This window comes from Megascapheus bottae, chromosome 12 (assembly GCF_031878675.1).
Source record: "Megascapheus bottae isolate mThoBot1 chromosome 12, mThoBot2.hap1, whole genome shotgun sequence".
NCBI lineage: Eukaryota > Metazoa > Chordata > Mammalia > Rodentia > Geomyidae > Megascapheus > Megascapheus bottae.
The window spans coordinates 39,903,197-39,927,738 of record NC_143520.1 but is presented as its reverse complement, the minus strand read 5'-3'; positions in this window follow the sequence as shown (position 1 = coordinate 39,927,738).

The window sequence follows — 24,542 nt, the reverse complement described above, 5'->3', positions numbered from 1 at the left end:
AAAAATGGCTGGGCTGTGGCTCAAGTAATAGAGTGTTTGGTTAGCAAGAGAGAAGCCCTATTTTGATCCTCATTACTACCAAAAAAGTTAATAACAATCCAATCATACTAGTTGGAATCCAAAATGCTATGTTCTTTCTGCAATACAGTCATTGCTTACACAACCTGTGTCAGCCTATAGTGATGTATCTTGAATAATTGCTTCCATGCTTGCCTTGAAAAGGCATTGGTTTCTGACACTTATCACTAGATCAAATGTGAGATGTTCTTGGAACAGGTGACATCAGGACCACAGGCTCTAATTGTTTCAAGGGACACCAGAAAACATTAAACTCTTACTGAGTTTGTCCAACCTTGTTTAAGCAGCTCCACAACATCTATAAAGATTTTTCTCCACAGTGTTCTTCTGTAAATAAGGAGTTTATCAAATAAAACCTGCCACAAAGAGCAGGAAGACATGCCACATCGATGACCCCTCACTGAGTGCTGGTTCCTTTCAGGGATCCTGGTGAGACAAAAATCACCTCTCATTCAATAATCACATTTGCTGTAAGTGTAAGAGTTGGAGCTGGAGTTTAAGACATTTTTGGATGGATTTAAGTTTGTAATTTATTTGAACAATCCCAATCTTCCCATCCTATTCTAAGGAATAATTCCTTGACATTTGGTAATACACAGCATAACATGATAAATAGCTCATTTTTCTGGTTTTATTTTTATTTTTTGTAATTATTTTTGGGAAATAAATCTCACACGTATGAGAAAGCAAGAGAATAGAGTAGAATGGATAGTCTTTATTTGTCCTGGCATTTTGGGAAGTAATAACTTCAAAATTCATTTGCTGAGCACCTGAGAAATGTTGAGACAAGGAGAATCGAATGGCTATGTTCATCTTTAGCTGGCTAGACCAGATTTAAATTTTTCCATTGAGAATTTGGAATTGCAATTGTAAATTGATAGTACCTACTAATTCTTCAACTTGGAAGCCATTGTACAGGGTGTAGGAGAGAGGGCATCTTCTCTCATCTATGGAGATAAGTAGAGATGAGTAAAATTAGAGGTGAGTAAAAATCCAGAATAAGTGGGGCAGAAGTGGGAGCCTGTGTAATTCAGGGTGGGAAGGAAACTGCTTATTGTGATATCTTGACTTTTAAATGCATTTTAATTGTTATTGAAAGGTTGATCTACAGAGAGGCTATAGTTATATAAGTCAGATAAAAAGTAGATTTCTTGTATGGTTCTTGTTTCTTTATCCTGGAGGTACTTTCATTTAGTGTCATATATATAGGTTTATGTATCTAGGTTTTGCCCTATTGTAAACCTCTGCCTGGAGAGTCCAAGATTTATATTAATTATGAGAAATGAGGGAAACCATTAAGCCTATGTTCCTTTAAGTCTGGTTTACTTCACTTAATATGATTTTTTTCTAAGTCTTTCCACTTCCTTGCAAATGGGGCGATGTCATTCTTTTTGACAGCAGCATAGAATTCCATTGTGTATAAATACACATTTCTTTGTGAACAATGTCACCTCTTCCCTTGCTCTCTTCCAGTTTTTCCCTCCCGTCCCCACTGACAAATTATGTAGGTCATTTTCTTCTTTCCTTTAAAATTTTTTTGTCTTTTCTTTTTTCTCTTTAAAAAATCAATTTACTATCATGAGAAGGAACATGGCGCCTAACTCTCTCTGACAAAAAGAGAGAACCAGGGAGTCCCACGAGCCAATTACCTTAAGAAATCCACAACAACAAACAAAAAGCAACGGAGAAGGACTCAAACCGGAAAAGAAATCCAGATAAAGCTCACATCCAACTTTCTCAAAGAATTCGGAACGCGAGGACCCCTCCCCCACCTCTTGCCGCAGGATCCAAGCCGGGAAAGCCGCGGAAAGCCGCGGAAAGCCGCGGAAAGCCACGGAAAGCCACGAAAAGTGGCAGCTGGCGCCGGCGCCGCGAAAAGTGGCAGCTGGCGCTGGCTCAAGTGGCTTGAGCGGGTGCCTGCTCCACACCACGAAAGCAGCGGCGGGCGCTGGCTCCAAGCTACGAAAAGCAGCGGCAGTGGAGGGCGCCAGGCCGGGAGCCCAACTGCTACAGAAACTAGCACAGAACCGGGCCAGCGAACGGCGGAAGCAGCGGAACCCAGACGCGGAACCAGAACAGCAAGCAGCAGAACCCAGACGCAGAACACAGGCGGTGGCGGAGACCCGAGGGGAGTGAAAGACTCCCCACCACCGTGGAGCACCCGCAGATGGACGCAGAGGCGTGAGTAATACAGCGCGTCCCCAAACACATCGGGAAAGCAGAGCGGGTGCCAAGCAATAGAACTTAACTCAGACCCCAACACCCACCCGAGAAAGACTGGTGGGAGCAGGGGGGCAAGGAATTTAGAATCCTGTCCCTCCCCTCAACAGCCCCCTCCCTCAGGCCATTGACTGGAGATTGACAGGCGGGCTACCCATAAGACCCAGCACCCCACCAAGGGAGGCGGGGCTGTCCCAACTCCCACCTGCCCAATGGGCTCAACCCCCAGCCCTCTGACTGGAGACTGACAAGCGGGCGGACCCTAAGACTCAGCACCCCACCAGGGGAGGAGGAGCTGTCCCAGCTCCCACCCGCCCACCAGGTTCCTCTCCCAGGCCATTGGATCTGGAGAGTGGAAGGCGCTGGGACCCTGCCTTACAACAGTGGGTAGGGGGTACCTGTAAATAGGAGCCAGCATCTGCCCCCTCTCAATTCCTGAGTGGGGCATCCTCCAGCTGGAAATCCTGAGCAAGACAGCACCGAGGGGCCCCCCACAGTCACAGACTCTGAAAAAGCAGTGGAAACACAGCAGGGATCTGAAGGGCCAACCAGCAGCCAATCTCCCCTTCTGAGAATCAAAAAGGCGAGGCTTCGCACTTGGAGCCCACGTCCCCAGCTGGGCCCCGCCCCTGGGAACAGAGGGGTCTCCTGCTGGTCCTCCTGAGAGCCCCTGAAACTCTCAATCCCCAAACCCTTGGCTTGGGGCCGCCCCTGGAAGCAGCACAGGAAAATGTATGCCAACCGCGCTCAGACAGAAGCTCGCAGACCCATCCCATGGTCCACTGTGAGGCCACTGGTTGGGCTAAGAGCTAGTCGTGCAGCAACACATAAGTTTTATTCTAATACTTTCCAAACTTTGTACTCAAATATGCTACGTACTTACCCCCCGACCTCTCTCATTCTATTTTTCTATCTCTGGACCTCTGTTCGTCTTTCAACCCTTATACTGCATGGATCTACACTAGATGGCTGTTGAGCAACACTGTATATCTAGGTGTTTAATTATTCTCTAGGCTCAGAGGGACTTAAAGACAACAGAGATTGGATTGAGAGGCTTATTGTTTTGGGTATAAATCGCTTATCAGTGGATGTATTAGACTGGTCGGTAACTGCACAAAAAGAAAGAGTGATAACACCAATCAAAACTTGTGTACATCTAGAGTCTGCCAGCTACAGAGGTCTAGCTTGGTTATATCTGAAAAACTATAATCGTGTTTAGTATTAATCTTGCTCCCATTTTCAAATGGGCAGAACAAGAAACTCAAGAAAAATGTCAAATCAAGAAACAACATCCCCTACCCAATGTAAACAAACAATGGAACAGTCACTGGCAATCCTAGAGGAGAGTCTGCCAAGTGCTGTACAAATGCAATTGATAAACATCATTAATGAAAAATGTGAAAATATAAAGAAAGAGATAAGGGAGGAAGCCATAGCTGAACAAGAGGAAACCATAAACAAGGTGATAAGTGAAAAAGAAGAAGTCATAAAGGAAGCCATAATAAAGGTTTTTCAAAGAAAGATGGATGAATTCATAGAATCCACAAATAAAAAGGTGACCGAACTCCAGCAAATATTCAAAGAAAATAAAGCTACTGAGCTAACCACTCAAATGGAAATCAAGGAGCTAAAGAAATCCATACATGATCTAAAAGAAGAGATGCAAGGCATCAAAAATGAGCAATTAGTAGCAAGGGAGATGAAAAATAAAGTAGATAGGTTTGATAGCAGGTTAGACGATGCAGAGGAGAGAATTTCCGGGGCTGAAGATAATTTAGTTATTATAGAGAAAGAACAGAAAATGAGTCAATCCAAATCTAGGAAAAATGAGAGAGTGCTTCAGAGGTCCAAGATACAATTAGGAAGCCTAATTTAAGGCTAATTGGTATTGAGGAGGGCGTGGAGAAAGAGTATTGGAAATATACTTCAGGGAATCATCTCAGAGAATTTCCCAAATATCCAGAAGGGCAGGCCCATCCAGATACAAGAAGCTTTTAGAACCACAAACAGACCTGACCAGAAAAGAACATCCCACCGCCACATCGCAATCCGAACTGGATCAATAGAAACCAAAAAAAGGATCCTAAAGGCAGCCAGGGAAAAGGGTTCAGTAACCTATAAAGGAAAACCAATCAGAATAACCCCAGATTTCTCAGCAGAGACCATGCAAGCAAGAAGTGACTGGAAGCATATATGTCATGCCCTTAAGTCAAATAACTACCAACCAAGAATACTGGACCCAGATAAGCTCTCATTCATAACTGAGGGAACAATAAAAACATTCCATTCCAGGGAAAAGCTGCAAATATATGTCGCAACAAAACCAACACTACAGAAAATTCTGAAAGATGTTCTATACATAGAAAACCAAAATAAATGCAATATAGGGAAAGAAATGGCACCTAAACAGCATACCACCTAAGGACCACAAGAACTGTGAAGACACAGGCCCAAATAAAAGCTTTTAAAAATGGTAGGACCTAATAAATATCTCTCAATCCTAACTCTCAATATCAATGGACTCAACTCTCCAATTAAACGGCATAGGCTGTCTAGTTGGATCAAAAAGCAAGAGCCATCATTCTGCTGTCTTCAAGAGACACATCTTACCCAAAAAAACAAGCATCTTTTGAAAGTGAGAGGTTGGAATAAACTCTATCAAGCTAACGGCCCCCATAAACAGGCTGGAGTTGCCATCCTCATCTCAGATAAAATAGACTTCAAACCAAAATTAGTAAGAAAAGACAAAGAAGGTTACTACATACTTCTAAAGGGATCTTTCCTCCAGGAAGACATAACGATCCTAAATATTTACACACCCAATCCCGGAGCTCCAAACTTCATCAAGCAAACTTTACTTACACTGAAACCATACATAGATCGAAATACAGTGATTGTCGGTGACTTTAACACACCACTCTCACCTATGGACAGATCAACAAGGCAAAAACTCAACAGATAAACCTTAGAACTGAACAACTATATAGACCAACTAGATCTAACAGACATCTGCAGAATATTCCACTCAGCAACAGCACAATATACGTTTTTCTCAGGAGCACATGGAACATTTTCCAAAACAGATCACATGTTAGGCCATAAAACAAACCTGGACAGATTCAGAAACACTGAAATTATTCCATGCACACTCTCAGACCACAAAGGCATCAAATTGGAACTGAACACATATCTCCACCAACGAAAACCCTGTAACTCATGGAGACTGAACAACACATTGTTGAATCACCAATGGGTCATCGAAGAGATCAGAACAGAAATCCAACAGTTTATGAAATTTAACAGTAAGGAGCCCACAAAATACCTCCTTTGGGACACAGCAAAGGCAGTACTCAGAGGAAAATTTATAGCGCTGAGTGCCTACAACAACAAGTTGGAAAAATTGCAAACCAACAAGTTAATGTCTCACCTTAAGCTCCTGGAAAAAGAGCAACAAACCAACCCTAATCCCAGTAGAAGAAAGCAAATTATTAAAATCAAAGCAGAATTAAATGATTTGGAATCCAAAAAAAACTATAGAAAGAATCAACAAAACAAGGAGTTGGTTCTTTGAAAGAATTAACAAAATTGACAAGCCCTTAGCAAATCTTACCAAAAAAAGAAGAGAGCATATCGAAATAAACAAAATCACAGATGAAAATGGTATTATCACGACAGAAATTACCAAGATCCAGAATATCATGAGGGAATACTTCTCAAACCTTTACGCCAACAAATTTGAGAATCTAGATGAAATGGATGAATTCCTAGCCAATATTAACATACCCACACTGAACCAAGAAGAACTAACCCAACTCAACAGGCCTATTTCAAGCTCTGAAATAGAAATGGCAATTAGAGAACTTCCACTTAAGAAAAGCCCAGGGCCAGATGGATTCACAGCTGAATTCTATAAGGTCTTCAAAGCAGAGCTCATACCAATACTCCTCAAGCTCTTCAACGAAATTGAAAATGAAGGTTCCTTACCAAACTCATTCTATGAAGCCAGTATAACCCTCATCCCCAAACCAGACAGAGATTCATCAAAGAAAGAGAACTATAGACCTATCTCTTTGATGAACATCGATGCAAAACTTATCAACAAAATACTGGCCAACCGTCTACAACAAATTATCAAAAAAATTATACACTATGATCAAACTGGATTCATCTCGGGGAGGCAAAGCTGCTTCAACATACGCAAATCAATTAATATAATTCAACACATCAACAGGAGCAAGGACAAAAATCACATGATTGTCTCAATAGACGCGGAAAAGGCATTTGACAAGATCCAACACCCCTTTATGTTAAAAGCTCTGGAGAAACTAGGAATCCATGGAACATTCCTCAATGTAATAAAGGCTGTGTATGAGAAACCCACTGCAGGTATTACACTTAATGGTGAAAATCTAAAGCCATTCCCTCTAAAATCAGGAACGAGACAAGGATGCCCACTCTCTCTACTACTCTTAAATATAGTACTAGAATTCCTAGCCAGTGCAATAAGGCAAGAAGCAAGCATAAAGGGGATCCAAGTAGGGAAAGAGGAAATAAAACTATCTCTCTTTGCAGGTGACATGATTCTGTATTTAAAGAATCCTATAGACTCTACTCCCAAGCTCCTTGAGCTGATTCAAAACTTTGGAAGAGTAGCAGGCTATAAAATCAACCCTCAAAAATCAACTGCCCTCCTTTACGCCAACAGTGAGAGGAACGAGGCAATAATCAGGAAAGAAACTCTTTTCACAATAGCCTCAAAGAAAATAAAGTACTTAGGAATTAGCTTAACTAAGAATGTAAAGGACCTTTTTGACGAAAACTTTAAAACCCTAAAAAAGGAAATTAAAGCAGAACTAAGGAAATGGAAAAACCTCCCATGCTCCTGGATTGGAAGAATCAACATTGTGAAAATGACAATCTTGCCAAGAGCTATCTACAAATTCAACGCAATACCCATCACTATCCCAATGGCATTCTTTAAAGAAATAGAAGAGGCAATTCAAAATTTCATATGGAATAATAAAAGACCCCGCATAGCAAAAACACTTCTTAGCAGAAAGAACAGCACCGGAGGAATTTCAATTCCAAACTTTAGGCTCTATTACAGAACTATAATTATCAAAACAGCTTGGTACTGGCACAAGAACAGGCCTAAAGAACAATGGAATAGAACTGAGGACCCAGATATTAAACCACAGACCTATGGCCACCTAATCTTTGACAAGGGAGCCAAAAAAATAGAATGGAAGAAAGACAGCCTCTTCAACAAGTTGTGCTGGCAGAACTGGTTAAGCACCTGCAGAAAACTAAACTTGGATCCTTCTTTGTCATCTTGCACTAGAATTAACTCCAAATGGATCAAAGACCTGGAGGTAAAAGCTGACACACTGAAAACTTTACCGGAAGGAATAGGAGATACACTAGGCCTCCTTGGCACAGGTCGAAACTTTCTTAATAAGGACCAAGAATCACAACAAATCAGAGAAAGGCTGGATAAGTGGGACTGCATTAAACTGCAGACCTTTTGTACGGCAAAGGACATAGCTAGTAAATTAATTAGGAAGCCTACAGAGTGGGAGAAAATCTTCACCAACCAAACTATGGACAAAGGCCTCATATCTAAAATATATCAACAACTCAAAAATTGAATCACTCCAAAACTAACCTCCAAAGTAACAACCATCCTATTAAAAAATGGGCCAAAGACTTAAAGAGACTCTTCCCTGAAGAAGAAGCAAAAATGGCCTATAGACACATGAAGAAATGCTCAACATCTCTTGTCATAACAGAAATGCAAATCAAAACAACTCTAAGATTCCACCTCACTCCAGTTAGAATGGCAAGGATCAGGAAAACGAATAATAACAGATGCTGGAGGGGATGTGGCCAGGAGGCCACACTGTTGGTGGGAGTGCAAACTCGTTCAACCACTATGGAAAGCAATGTGGCAGTGCCTCAAAAGGCTAAACATAGAACTCCCCTATGACCCAGCAATTCCACTACTTGGCATTTACCCAACCATCCAGAAACAAGGACATACTAAATCTACTTGCACAACAATGTTCATTGCAGCGCTATTCACCATAGCAAAGATATGGAACCAACCTAGATGTCCCTCAGTTGATGAGTGGATCAACAAGTTGGGGTATTTTTACACAATGGAATTCTACACTGCTGTCAGAAAAAATGACATTGCCCCATTTGTTAGGAAATGGAAAGACTTAGAAAAGATCATATTAAGTGAAGTAAGACAGACTCAAAGGAACTTAGGCTCAATGGTTTCCCTCATTCGTCATAATCAGTAGAAACCTTGGGCTCTACTAGCAGAGATCTGCAATAGAGCAAATTCTTGATACATAAGGCCATATAATGTGAAGGTAATTGAAAGGACCTCCAGGATATTGAAACAAAAGCCATATAATGAATGATTGTTGTCCTTAATGTACTATGTTGTCTCTCATCTCCTTTGCTGTCCCTTGGTTATCTCATATTGTTATAGTATCTCACTTTGTTATCTGATATATTGAATTTATTTGTATTTGGATATTTGAAATTTGATAGGGAAGGGGGGAAAACCAAAACGGGTGGGGGGTGTGGGGGGGAGGGAAATGGGTACCAAGACACGTGAAAGTGTATCAATGTATGTGTATTAATGCACCTTCTATCTGGCAAATATTATGTAACCCTTTTACTAATTACAATAAAAAATAACAACAAAAATCAATTTACTTTATTGTTATTATAGAGGTGATATACAGAGGAATTATAATTACATGAGCTAGGTAATAAGTACATTTCTTTTCATATAGTTCTTCTGCATGTCTTTTTTTCCTCACTTTCCTATCATCTTCTCACAGAAGTTGTATAGTTCAATTTGATCAATGTTCAGTGAGCTCTATTGCTGCATATTTTTTACATTTTCTCCCTTAAATCTGTGTCCCCTTCCTCCCATGAAGATATAGAGGTGAATACACCATAAATAAAACATAAATAATCAAAAACTAAAAACAAAAGAAATAACAGAAGTCTCTTGTTTCCATATGTTGGAATTCATTTCAGTATGTATAATTTCATTTAAATATGAAGAGGCAGGTAGGCATTGCACCTTTGAGTTTCTCTCCTGAGTATCCTCTTTTGGTCCCACTGTGTATGAGTAAATAGTATCCTGTATACTTCATTGTATCCCAGTGCATTTTATATCTAACTTCCACATATCAGGGAGACAAATGGCACCTGTTCTCTCTGATATGTGCAAGTTAGATTTCAGAGTGCATATGTGTCATTTGTCTCACTGAGACTGGCTTACCTCACTTAATATGATTTGTTCTAGTTCCATCCATTTCCCTGAAAATGACATTATTTTATTCTTTTTAATGGCTATGTAAAATTCCATTGTGTGTAGGTAGTATACTGTCTAAATCCACTCATTGATTGTGAGGCATATGGGCTGTTTCCATACCTTAGCTAGTCATAAATAGTGTTGTAATGAACATGGATGCGCAGGAGTTCTTACCATATCCTGGTTATGATGTTTGGAGTAGATGCCTAGGAATGATATGGCTGGGTCATAGGGAAGATGTATGTTTAATTTTTTTGAGAAACCTCCAGCCTGCTATCCAGAGTGGTTGAATTAGTTTCCATTCCCACCAGCAGTTCAGTAGGGCTCCTTTTCCCCAACATCCCAGCCAACATTTGTTGTTCAAATTCACAATGTTGGTCAATCTTACTGGGGTGAAATGGAACCTCAGAGTTGTTTTGGTTTGCATTTCCTTTATGGCCAGGAATGATGAACATTTCCTCATATGTTTCTTTGCCATTATGACTGTGTAGGTCATTTTCAACATAGTGTCTAGTGAATATTACTGATACATTTGTTCACCCTTTGTTCCTTGAGTTCTGTACCCTCCTGAAGATATATAAGCAAATACACTAGTCATAAAGAAGACAGACTCATCAAAAAGAAAAATTAAAAGAAAACAAAACAAAACCTTTGTTTGAATATCTTGGGATTGGTTTTGAAATATATATATATAATGTATGTATATTATAAAATTTTATATAAATATGAAGGGGCACACAGGCCTCTTAAAAGTGCTTCTGTTGGTTTTAGTTCTAGAGTTTACTGAAATCCCTGATAATAAAACAATTTTTTTATTTAAGCAAATTAGAGTAATTTTTTTTACTAAATTCAGGCAAACAATTCCTGATGAAAACAACTAGATCTTTACATATATCATCTTGTTTAAATTTTTTGCTTTTTATTCTTTTTTATTGAAAGATTTTATTAACAATAATTTCAAATGTTAGGTTTAACAAACAAGTATTCAAAAATGGATTCTCTATATACAACCACCAACACACAAATTTAAGACCAAAATTAAAATTAAGCTGAGTTTGTACATCATAGATACATATCAATCTATATAATATATCAATGTCTATAGAATATATTATATATTCTATATATATCCCATCATAGATATATTTATATCTCCAAATTTATGTCAATGACCTTGAGTACCCAAGTATTTAGTCATTACTCTTGTTCTGTTTGGATCTGATACCAACATATCAAGGAGACCATGTGCTTTTTATTCCTTTGGTCTTGGCTTATCTCACTTAACATGATTTGTTTCTATTTCTATCCACTTCCCAGAGAATGACATTATTTTTTCTTGTTTGGTGGCTATGTAGAATTTCATTGCATACATGTTCCACATTTTTTTGTACCTATTCATCTGTAGTAGAGCATCTGTGTTGTTTCCATCTCTTGGCTATTGTGAATAGTGCAGAGATGAACATGGTTGTACAGGTGTCCTTATCAAATCCTGGGTTAGGATGCTCAGCATAGATGCCTATGAGTGGTATGTCTGGGTAGTAGGGAAGGTCTATTTTTAGGTTTTTGAGGAACCTCCAAACTGCATTCCAGAGTAGTTGTACTAGTTTACATCCTCACCAGCAGTGCAGTAGGGTTCCTCTTTATCCACATCCCAACCAGTTATTTTGTTTTTGTTTTTGTTTTGCCAGTACTGGGCGTGAGCTCAGGGCCTGAGCACTTGGACTTTCTCAAGGCTTAGCACTCTACCACTTGAGCCTCAGCACCAGTTCTGGCTTTTTGCTATGTATGTGGTACCGAGGAATCAAACCCTGGTCTTCGTGCATGCTAGGCAAGCACTCTACCACTAGGCCAAACTCCTGGCCTAGTTAAAGAATTTATTAACATTGATTTTTACATCATATTTCAAATGACATGTTTAACAAACAGGTATACAAGAAGGGAATTTCTATATGCAATCACTGGCACTTAGATTTTAGAACATAATCAAAATTAGGCTGAGGGTTTGTATGTCATAGATACATAATAATCTATGTAATAAAATATGGCTATAGAGTCATAAGTTTTTATGACTATGTAGTTGTATTTATATTTCCAATACCATGTCCATAGCATTGGGTATGCAAGTTTTGAGTCTTTGCTCTTGCACTGTTTGGATCTAATAGCCACATACCAAGGATACCATGTGCCTTTTTTTCCTTTGGTCTTGACTTGTCTCACTCAACATGATTCGCTCTAGATTCATCCACTTCCTTGTAAATGCCATTATTTTATCTTGTCTGTTGGCTATGTAGAATTCTATTGTATATATATATAAATATATATCACATTTTCTGTATCCATTCATCTGCAGTAGGGCATCTGGATTGTTTCCATCACCTGGCTATTGTGAGTAGTGCAGAGATAGACATAGCTGAGTAGGTGTCCTTATCATATCTTGGATTATGATGTTCAGGGTAGATGCCCAGAAGTGGTATGGTGGGATCATAGGGAAGGTCAATTTTCAGTTCTTTAAGAAACCTCCACACTGCTTTCCAGAGTGGCTGAACTATAGTCTGCATTCCCACCAGCAGTGTAGTAGGGTTCCTTTTTCTCCACAACCCCGCCAGCAACTGTCATTTTCTGAGTTCAAAATCTTGGCCATTCTTGTTGGGGTAAGGTGGTATCTTAGGGTTGTTTTTATTTGCATTTCCTTTATGACCATAGATGATGAACATTTTCTCATATCCTTTTCTGCCATTTTAATCTCTCCTTCTGATAAGTCTCTCTTTAGTTTCCTTGTCCATTTAGTGAATGGTTTATTAGGTTTTGGGGGGATTAGTTTCTTGAGTTCCCTGTAGGTACTGGATACTAAGCATTTGTCAGATGTATTGTTGGTGAATATCTTTTCCCAGTTGGCTGGCTATCTCTACTTTTGCATCTATGTTTTTATCTGTACAAAACCTTTTTATTTTTAGGTAGTCCCATTTATTGAGTCTCTCTCCAATCAGTTGTGACCCTGGGATTCTGTTCAGGAATCTGTTGCCTGTGCCTATGAGTCCCAGTGTCTCTCCTACTCGATCCTTTAGCAGTTTCATGGTTTCCGGTCTGACATTGAGGTCTTTGATCCACTTTGAGTTAATGCTTGTGCATGTCAAAATGCTAGGGTCAATTTTTAGTTTTCTGAATGTAGCTTCCCAGTTTTGCCAGCACCAATAATTAAATAGACTGTGTTTGTTCCACTGTATATCTTTGGCTCCTTTGTCAAATACAAGTTGACTATAGGTATGTGGTTCTATTTCTGGATCTTCTATTCTGTTCCGTTGATCTTCTGTTGTTATTAGTTTTCTTGGTCCTGGCCATTCTAACTGGAGTGAGGCTTCTGGTCTATTTTTGTGCCAATACCATGCAGTTTTTGTTATTATGGCTCTATAGTAGAGTTTGAAATCTGGTATTGTAATACCACCAGCATTGCTCTTTTTGCCTAGAATTGTTTGGGCTATTCTAGGTCTTTTCTTGTTCCATATGAACCTTTGGATTGTACCTTCTATTTCAGTAAAGAATGTCTTTGGGATTTTGATGGGGATTGCATTGAATTTGTATATCAATTTTGGCTGTATAGCCATTTACACTATGTTGATTCTCCCTATACATGAGCATGGGATGTCTTTCCATTTCCTAGTGTTCCCTTTAATTTCTTTTGATAGGCTTTTATAGTTTTCATTAAATAATTCCTTTACATCTTTGGTAAAGTTAATTCTAAATATTTTATTCTTTTGGGGGCTATTGTGAATGGGATCATTTTCTTGATTTGGCCTTCTGTTTGTTTATTGACTTCAGAAGGTTAATTTTGTATCCTGCCACTTTGCTAAAGTGGTTTATTAATTCTAGGAGTTTGGGAGTGGAGCTTATTGGGTCACTCAAGTAGAGGATCATGTCATCTGAGAATAGGGAAAGTTTAATTTCTTCCTTCCCTATGTGGATCCCTTTGATGTCCTTTTCTTGCCTTATTGCTCTAGCTAAGTGTTCCAGCACCATATTGAAGAGAAGTGGGGAGAATGGGCATCCCTGTCTAGTTCCTGATTTTCAGATAAATGGTTCCAGTCTTTCACCATTTAGTATAATATTGGCTGTAGGATTGTCATATATGGCTTTAATTATTTTAAGGATTGTACCTCTTATTTCTATTTTATCTAGTGCTTTCAACATAAATGGATGTCATATTTTGTCAAATGCCTTCTCCGTATCCAGAGAAATTATCATATGATTCTTATCCTTAGCTCTATTGATGTGATTTATTACATTGATTGATTTGCAAATGTTAAACCAGCCTCGCAGCTGTGGGATGAAGCCTATTTGATTGTAGTGTACAATTTAAAAAATTTTTTTTTGGATTCTGTTGCCTAGTATTTTATTGAGGAGTTTTGCGTCTGTGTTCATTAGAGAGATAAATCTGTAGTTTTCTCTTTTTTGTTGGGTCTTTCCCTGGTTTGGGGATGAGAGTAATATTAGCTTCTTAAAATGAGTTTAGTATTGTTCTTTTGCTTCTATTCTTGGAAGAGTTTCAAGAGTATAGGTGTTACTTCATCTTTAAACGTCTTGTAGAATTCTGCAGTGAAACCATCTGGACCTGGGCTCTTTTTGGTTGGCATTTCCCTGATTGCTTCCACAATTTCATTGTATGAAATTGGTTTGTTCAATTTATTTACCTCTTCATTGTTCAATGTGGGAAGCCTATATTTATTTAAGACACCATCCATTTCTACTAGATTTTCTTGTTTCTTTGAATATAGGTTGTGATAGTACTTATTCACAATGGACTGAATTTCTTGGATATCGGTTGTGATTGTTTCCGTGGGGTCTCTAATCTTGTTTATTTGAGTCTCCCTTCTCCTTTTTTTGATTAATCTTGCCAGGGGTCTGTCAATTTTATTGACTCTTTCAAAGAACCAACTTTTTCATTTATTAATTTTGTGTATAGTGGAACTTATTTCAACCTCTGATATTTTTGATTTTATTTTTGTTGTTTTAGAATTAACTTTTTCTTGCTCCTCTAGGTGTTTCAATTGCTTTTTTAGGTTATTTACATGCCCTTCTTCTGTCTTTTTAATATGCACTCCTAGTGCCATAAATTTGCCCTTTAGAAGTGCCTTTGCTGTGTCCCATAAGTTCTTTTGTGATGTCTCTTGATTGTCATTACATTCAAGGAAGTTTTTAATTTCTTTACTGATCTGATCAGTAACCCAGGAGTTATTCAGAAGTGTGTTGTTCAGCTTCCAAGTATTTGAATGTTTTTTGACGTTTACTGCATTATTCAGGACTAGTCTGAGTCCACTGTGATCAGATAGAATACATCAGATTACATCAATCCTCCTGTGTCTGCTTAAGTTTTCTGTATGAACTATTATATGATCTATTTTGGAGTGTGTTTCATGTGCTGCTGAAAGTTTTGCTGTTGGATGGAAGACTTTGCGTATATCTGTTAAGGCCAGCTGGGCTATGGTGTCATTTAAGTCGAACGTGTCTTTGCTTAACTTTTGTTGAGTTGACCTGTCATTTGGTGAGAGTGGCATATTGAAGTCTCCCACTATGATTGTGTTTGAGTCTATCTTGTTCTCTAATTCTAAGAGAGTTTGCTTGACCTTTTTGGGTGCTCCCGTGTTGGGGGAGTAAATGTTTATAACGTAATATTGAGGGTATGGATTGGACCCTTTACTAATGTGTAGTGGCCATCCTTTCACTTGGAATTTGTTTCTGTCTTTGGCAATGAAGTGGGTCTCTTGGAGGCACCATATGGATGGGTCTTGTTTCTTAATCCAGTCTGCTGCTCTGTGACTTTTTATTGGATTGTTCAGCCTGTTCACATTTAGGGAAATTATGGAGAAGTGGTCAGTGTCCATTGTCATTAGTTATTTTTACTTCTAAGTTTCTTTCTCTCTCTCTTTTTTCCCTTTTGTGTTTAATGATTTATAGGTAATTACTTCTTGATGGGGGTTCTTGCTGTTCTGCAATTTGTTCTTGATTATTTAATATTTTTTAATGCTGTTTTAGTGTGCTTGTTTTCATATAGCTTCTCTTTGGAGTGAAACATTCTTGTTTCTCCCTCAAATGTAAAAGGTAGTTTTGCTGGATATATCAGTCTGGGTTGGCAGTTGTTGGTCTTCAGGGTATGAAGGATGTTTTTCCAAGCTTTTCTTGCATTTGGTGTTTGCATGGAGAGGTCTGCAGTTATTCTAATTTTTTCCCATTGTAGTATAGCTCTTTCTTTGTTTTGGAGCATCTAAGATCAGCTCCTTGGTATTCAGGTCTAGTGTTTTTACTATGATGTGTCTAGATGAGTTCCTTCTAGGATCTTGCCTGTTTGGAGTTCTGAAACCTTCAATAATGTGAGCATTTTCCCTTTTCAGGTTGGGGAAGTTCTCTGCTATGATTTTGGTGAATAAGGGTTGCATTCCTTTGTCCTGGAACTCCACTCCTTCATGGGCCCCTAACATACAAAGTTTAGATTTCTTGGCTACGTCTGGAGTTCTCTTTGGTGAATTCTGACTGCTTTCTCCAGAATGATGATTCTCTGTTCCAGCTCTTTGCATTTTATCTTCTGTTCCTGATGTCCTTTTCTCCATCTCAGTCAGTCTGTTGCTTAATGCATCCTTTTTTGCTGGAATTGTCGACACTGAGCTCCTCATGTCTGCTGAGAGGGTATTAATCTTTTCTTCCATTTCTCTTTTGAATTTGAGGAGCTCCTTGGTAATTTCCTGCTTATATTCCTGGAATTGTTTTTGTAACTCTGCTTTAATCTGTTTAGTCATGTCCACAATCATCTCCTTGAATAGAGTCATATGTCTCTTCAGGTGTCATTTCTTTCGATGGTGACATCTCTCTTGTCCCTTCACTCTTGTTTCCTTTTGGGCTTTGTGTGGGACTTTGATTTTTATATATGTTGTAATTTGTGGTTGCACTTTCCGAGGCATTAAGGACTGTTGTTGTACCTTTGTTCTGTGATGGGTAGGTGGCGGTCTTTATTTGGTTTCAGACTGATGGTTCTGGGAATGTGTATATGTGTGGTTTTCAGCCAGATTGATTCCACTGCTGACTAGGTCAGAGTTTGCAGCTTTTACAGGTGTTCGACCTGTTCCCAGAGGCTGTGTGCTGCTGCATATCTAGCTCTCAGCCCAACCAGTAGCCCCACAGTGGGCTGGAGGATGGAGTTATGCATTTCGGTCTCAGCTAGCCTGGCGGATAGCTAGTTTTCTTGCCCTGTTCCCGGGGTGGGGCCCAGCCGAGGGCCTGGGGTTTGGGAATTTCTGGGAGCTCTCAGATAAACCAGCCTGACTGGTTTCTGATATGCTGCCAGGGGCAAGGCCCAGCCCAGGAAGTGGGCTCTGAGGTCAGAGCCCTGCCTTTCTGGCTCTCAGAGGGTGAGCTTGGGACCCTGCTGGTTTGCCCTTCAGTTCCCTGCTGTGTTTCAGCTGCTTTGGCTGAGAGTCATTCTGTGGAGAGCTCCTCAGTGCTGTCTTGCTGGAGGCTCCCAGCAGGCAGGCACCCCTTTTAGGTTTGGGTCAGTCAAATGCTGGCTTGCAGACTCACACACACCTCCACCCATTGTTAGACTGCAGGGTCTTAGCGCCCCTCAGTCTGCGGTTTCAGTGGCCTGGGAGAGGAGGCTATTGGGCAGGTGGGAGCAGGGACACCTCCACCCCTTTAGGTGGGGTGCTGGGTCTTAGGGCCCGCCTACCTGTCAGTCTTAGTCAATGGCCTGGGGGAGGGGGCTGTAGGAGGAAGGGCAAGATTCTGAATTCCTTGCCCCCCTGCACTTGTCAGTCTTTCTTGGGAGGGGTGGGAGGGGTCTGGGTTAAGTTCAGTAGCTCGCCACCAGCTCTGCTTTCCCAACTGGTTTGGGGGAACCTGCTGGACGACTTACTGACGGGGGTTTGACTGTGAGCTGCTCCAAGGTGTTGGAGAGTCATTCGCCTCCCCTCTGGTCTCTGCCACCTTCTGTGCTGCCTGCGCCTGGTCTGTGTGGGTTCCTGCATCTAGATTCTGCTGCTTGCTAGCATCGCTGGAGGTGGGGGCTTCCCAGGCCCAGTACCCTCCACCGTGGCTTTCACAGCTTGGAGCAGGCAGCGAGTGTTGGGGGAGGGGTCCTCGTGTTTCTGATTCTTTGAGAAAGTTGGATATAAGCTTTATCTGGATTTCTTTTTCTGTTTGTGTACTTCTCCGTTGCTTCTTGAATTTGTTGTTGTGGGTTTCTTAAGGTAGTTGGCTCATGGGATTCCCTGATTGTCTCTTTTTGTGGGAGAGAGCTAGACTGGGTCCCTATTGTCTTAGTGCCATCTTCTGACTCCCACTTTGTTTAATTTTGCAGCATGTTTATTGCTATACAAATTATTTTTATGAAGAGGAAAAGGAGATTTCAATCTATTAAAAGTTCTTCAAGGTCACACAGCAAGTAAATGACAGAGACAAGAAATGAAATACACAAAAATTTCTTGCTTAATCTTTATTCTTTACAATATACACCTATACATATTAAACTTTCTAATTTCCAAAACATGTTTATGATGTAAAATTCTCACATTGACCTAAAGAAAGTGGGGATACTGATGCACTGATAGGCTAAATAAGCTGCTAAAATTATACATACATAAATATATACATGTATAATAGTAAGCATATATTGTCTATGCACATTCAATAAGTTCTTTTCCCTTGCAGAATTAGTGTTTAAGCCTCATTCAGAAAGAGGGAAAGGGAGCCCAGGTTTTGCCTGGTAGGAAAAGAGAGATGTTAGTTATTGAACCCACTGCTCTATACTACTCTTCAGTGTAAAACATAAATTATCAATGCCTAAAAAATGAAACTATGCTCAGTAATTCACACAAATAAAAATATATAATTAAGGCCCATGGTGCTGGTTTTTACTGGTTTGCTTCTGATGCCACAAAAAGTTGTATAGACTGGGTGTCTTAAAGAACAAAAATTAATTTCTCTATACTTTTGAAGGCCATGAAGTCTGACATGAAAGGACTTGCCTTGGTAATTTTTGCAGAGCATTCTCTTGCTAGCTTGCCTTCTTAACATGTTCTCACAGGGCACCTAGAACGGAAGAGTGGGAGGTCCCCAGAGTCTCTCGTATTTGGTCCAGTAGATTCTTTAACCTGGATCATATCCAAATGGGAGGGGAGATGATCACATTTGGGAATTGGATCTTCACTCTGGGTGGTGGGTACATTCAGCCCATAGAATATGTACCCAGGGAAATGAGCATGATTATTGTTTTTAACAAAGCTATAGTGTATATGCACAGTTTCCTTATTAACTTTCTTTTCTGAAAGTAGAGTGTTTGTTTTTTTGTTTGCTTTTGCCTAACCTACTCTTTAAAAATCCTGGCTCCTGTGTGTGTGTGTTTGTGTGTGTGTGTGTGTGTGTGTGTGTGTGTGTGTGTGTGTGTGTGCGTGCATGTACTGTATAGGGAAAAAGCATTAATTTGGGCAATTGTATTCTACTATGGCCTGTCATAGTAGACTATGTATTTTGGTCAAGGCATTTAATTGTTAACCACTATGGTTTATTCAGTCTTTTGTTTATTTTTCAGTTCCATTTCACTTGGGGAATTTTCTTAGCTTCATTTTGTGATCTCAGCAATATTTTAAACTTTCTGGTGCTGTAACTGCTTCAACGTCTAGATCTTTCAGAGTGAACCACTTTTCCCTGCAGAATATCTAGTCTCTCTGTGTTTTAAAATGTTACTTCAGCTGGGCACTGATTACTCATGCCTATTATTCTCAGAAGGCTAAGATAAGGACTGTGGTTCAAAATTTACCCTTGACAGACAAACCAGAAAGACTTTGAATGCTAATTCATCAGCAAAACACTATAATTGGAGGCCTAGCTCAAGTACTAGTGTGCCAATCATCAGTGCAAAAGCCAAATGAAGCTTGAAATCCTTAGTTCAAGCCTGAGTACCAGCACCAAACTGCCCATCTCATAATATTACACATGTATATGTATACACATAGATACACAAGTATATATATATATATATATATATATATATAGTTGTAAAGTGCACATATAACATTTACCTTGTCTATTATTTTAAGTGTGCTGTCAGTCCAGTTGTCTTAAGCATATTTGAATTGTTGTGCATCAATCACCCATCAACTATCCATCTCTTGAATACCTATTACAACGCATCTTGAATTCAACTCTTACCTTGCAAAACTGACTATATATATATATATATATATATATTAAACACTGAACCTACCTCTCTCTTTCACTCATTGAAATCACCACTCTATTTTTTTTTTAGGTTGCAATTTCTTTTTACTGAAGTCAGCCATGCATCTTATTTTTGTTTCTCTTGGCTGTATCTTTTCCCTCTGTTGCTTTAAAATAACTTTATTGTATATATATATATATATATATATATACACGCACACTCACTATTTTTTAAATCACTTATTCTATTCCAACTATGTCAAATATGTGGAATCACATAGTACTTCTCTCTTTGTGGCTGGCTTATTTTAAATACTGCAATATCCACAGGCTCATATGTGTGGTAGCCTATGTCAGATTTACCTTTTTTTTAATTCTGACTGGAAAGAAAGGTCTTATACCTACCTTCTACAATTTTATTTGTTATATACATTATAGATTTTTTGAAAAAAAAGTCTCTTATTTGTTGCTTACTATCTTCTTGGGTGTTTGGCTACTTTTTTGTAAGAAATGTAAATCCCTATGACAATGTCTTTTTAAAAAGATTTATTTATAGTTATTGTAAAGGTGATGTACAAAGCAGTTATAGTTCCACATCAGATAAAGAGTACATTTCTTTTTGAACAATGTCATCCCTTCCTTTGCTCTCTCCCATGTTTTCTCTCTCATTCCTACTCACAAGTTCATCCCCTGTCCCTCGATTTCTGGGTGCCCCTTACCCTCCAAAAGACAGATCAATGAACCAACAAGAAAAAAGAAAACAAAACAAAAGCAGCCAAAAAGAAGAAAGAAAAACATCTCTGGTTTCTATTTCCTGGAGTTCATTTCAATACATATCAGTGTCCTTTATGTGTACTCTGGAGTGCTTTCATGGTTCTGAGATGGGATTGTACATAACATCCCCAAAGTATCATGCTCTTATTTGAACTTTTATCAGTTTAACTTCAAAAACATAAGAATTTCTACCTTTTCACCATTCCTTTCAGTTGCCAGTGTTCCCAAATGAACTTTTTGTATCATCTGTGTTCATGGAATTTAAACTAACATTTGAAAACGATGCATTGGTCTCAAATTATGTGGAAAACAAAATATGGATTTACAATAAACTAGCTTTTTAACTAATAACACTTTTTAATTGTTTTAGTTTTTGAGACAGGGCCTCACTCCATAGTTCAGGCTTGTTAGAACTCACAATCTTCCTGGCTTAGACTCTGGGATTTTTGGCAAGAACCACCCCCCAACCCCCAAAGTGGTTCAAGATTTTTCTTGTTTTATAATAGTATGTAGGATCCTGGTGACTATACTCAGAAACTTGCACATGCTGGCACTGAGCTACATTCTTGTTCTTTGATAGGTTCAGGTGTGAACAAGTTTCTAACATTGTTCTCTGTGTGTCTTCAATTATGTTAGAAAATAAGAGGCTAATGCTTTAACTATTGCTATAATAATGCAATAATTTTAAGTTATAGAATTTGCCATATATTTACCTTTATTGAGATCTTTATTTCTTCCTGTCACTTCAATAATAGGACTCCCTTTATGATTTCTTATAGAGCACATCTAATGGTGATGAAGCACTTTAATTTTGTTCAGCTGAGAATTATCTCCCCATCACAGTTGAAGGAAAGGGCCATTGTAGACAGAATGCTTGATTATAGGTGCCCCACGTCCAAGGTTTACTTTGAATATATCAGTCCACGGCCTTCTGGTCTCTAGAGTTTCTGACAAGATGTCTGTTGATTTTCTCATTGGTGATTTTAGGGATGAGACAAGTCACTTTTCTCTTGTTACTTTCCAGATTCTTATCTTTCTTATTTAAAATTTTTACTATAACGGGAAAAAAGAAAAAAGAAATAATGTCACATAGCACATTAAGAACAAAATCACAAAGATAAACCTCTTGTTTCCATATCCTAGACTTCAGTTAGTCTTTCCTCCTTTTTTCTCCTTATGGTTAACCTCATGAGGTTACTGTATTTGACTTTGTTGCCTGGTATATTGTATATAAATGTATTTGTTTATTTGGAATAGTGAAGGGAAGGGGGAAAACAAGATGATTGGAAAGGGGTGGTAGGAGGAAAAGGGTGACAAAACATGAGAAGGTATATCAAGGTTTGAGAAATAATGTACCCATTACGTGACAAATGTAGCTATAACCCCTCAATACATAATCCCAACAATAAAATACAAAAAATAAACATAAAAACAAAAAATTACTCAGCTTAGCCTTTGAGCTTATTGAATGCTTATGTTTATGGTTTCCACTAAACTTGGGGAAGTTTTTTCCATTGTATCTATGTACATCTTCCCTGATTCTTCCTCTTTTGTCCTCATGGATTGTCAACAATATCCCAAGTTAGTCCACTTGAGGTCATCCCATAGTTCTCGTTTCTTCCATTATTTTTATTACTATTTTTACTAGTACTTTTTAATTTTTTTTTATTGTAATTAGTAAAAGGGTTACATGATATTTGCCAGATAGAAGGTACATTAATTCACATACATTGATACCCTTTCACATGTCTTGGTACCCATTTCCCTCCCCCCCCACATCCCCCACCCGTCTTGGTTTTCCCCCCTTCCCTATCAAATTTCAAATATCCAAATACAAATAAATTCAATATATCAGATAACAAAGTGAGATACTATACCAATATGAGATAACCAAGGGACAGCAAAGGAGATGAGAGACAACATAGTACATTAAGGACAACAATCATTCATTATATGGCTTTTGTTTCAATATCCTGGAGGTCTTTTCAATTAGCTTCACATTATATGGCCTTATGTATCAAGATTTTGCTCTATTGCAGATCTCTGCTAGTAGAGCCCAAGGTTTCTACTGATTATGACGAATGAGGGAAACCATTGAGCCTAAGTTCCTTTGAGTCTGGCTTACTTCACTTAATATGATTTTTTTCTAAGTCTTTCCATTTCCTAACAAATGGGGCAATGTCATTTTTTCTGACAGCAGCGTAGAATTCCATTGTGTACAAATACCCCAACTTGTTGATCCACTCATCAACTGAGGGACATCTAGGTTGGTTCCATATCTTTGCTATGGTGAATAGTGCTGCAATGAACATTGTTGTGTTTACTAGTACTTTATAATTTTCTATTTCTAATTTCCTTGGTTCTTTATTTTAAGTACTCAAATCTGCCTTTGAGTCATTTTAATGAAAGTCTTTATTGATATTTACATTTTATACATATATCATTTAATTGACTTTATCTGTGTCCTCCTTTGGTTCATTAAGTCTGGTTAGCATGAGCCAGACATGATGGCTCTGACTATCCCAGCTACTTGAAAGGGAGAGAGAAGAGGGTCATAGTTTGAGGCTCAGACAAGAAAGTTATCTAGACTTTATCTTAAAGAGCAAGATAGATGTGGTGCTGGTTGTTCATGCCTGTAATACTAGATATTCAGGAGGCTGAGATCTCAGGGTCATGGTTCAAAATCAGCACAGGCACGAAAATCCATGATATTCTTATCTCTAATTAACTGCCAGAAAACGGGAAGTGCTGCTGTGGCTCAAGTAGTGAAGCACTAGCCTTGAGTTGAAGAGCTCAGGAACAATGCCCAGAGTTCAAGCCCCATGACCAACCAAAAAAAAAATCGAGCAAGGTAAGTGTGGTGATTCATGTGCTGTGTGAGAGAAAGGTGTAAAAGGATCATGAATCAAGGTTAGATCTGGGCGAAAACTGGAGACCCCATTTGGAAACAAGCTAAAAGAAATGATTATGTGATTGTTTATCTTTTTTTTTTCTTTTAAATAGACTGTACTACTCTGTTTCTTTGTGTTCCTTTTGACTGTTACAACTTAACATTTATGTCAAGGGACATGAGAAATCTGAAGATCAAATTATCTTATTCTTCAGAACCCACTTGTTTTTGTTGTTACTTTTATTGTTACATGTTATCATTTTGTGAAAAACCAGCCTGAGTTGTCAACTTAGGATCTACTGGGAGATATTTTGTGATCCAACACTTCTCTCTGAGTATGCATGGAGACTTTTTCATTTCCCCAACTATATGATTGCTTTCCTTGTGGTGCTATTAATCAAATCCAGCCTCACACATGGTAGACAAGTGTACTAGAACTGAGTTGTGTAAAATCCCTGACCTGTATGATTACTTTTAAATGCCCTAGTCTTTTTAATGTTTGGTAAAAGAAGAGAAGAAAATTACAAAAGAGAAAAAAGTGGTCATTCACCTTTAAATGCACTGTAGTCCATTTAAGCTGGGGGGCTATGGCCTGCAACAATGGCAGCTCACTCCTTTTTTTGAACTTCCCTGATGTAGCAATCAAGCAGCAAAGTAAAGCAATCTGTCCAAGGACAAGATTTTTGTTTTGTTTTGTTTTGTTTTGATTAAATTGGGACTTGACAATTGTGTGCTAGCTGTTTTAGAATCCTGGTTCTCATGGGGATCTCTATGTTTAGTCTTTTGACGAATCATTATACAGCTTTTCCAGAGTGGTGAACAAGTTTACACTCCCACCAACAGTGTACCAAATATCCAGAAACAAGGGCAAACTAAACTTAATAGCACAATGATGTTCATTGCAGCATTGTTTACCATAGCTAAGATATGGAACCAACCCAGATGCCCCTCAGTAGATGATTGGATCAAGAAGATGTGGTACTTATACACAATGGAATTCTATGCTGCCATCAGAAAGACTTGGAAAAAAATCATATTAAG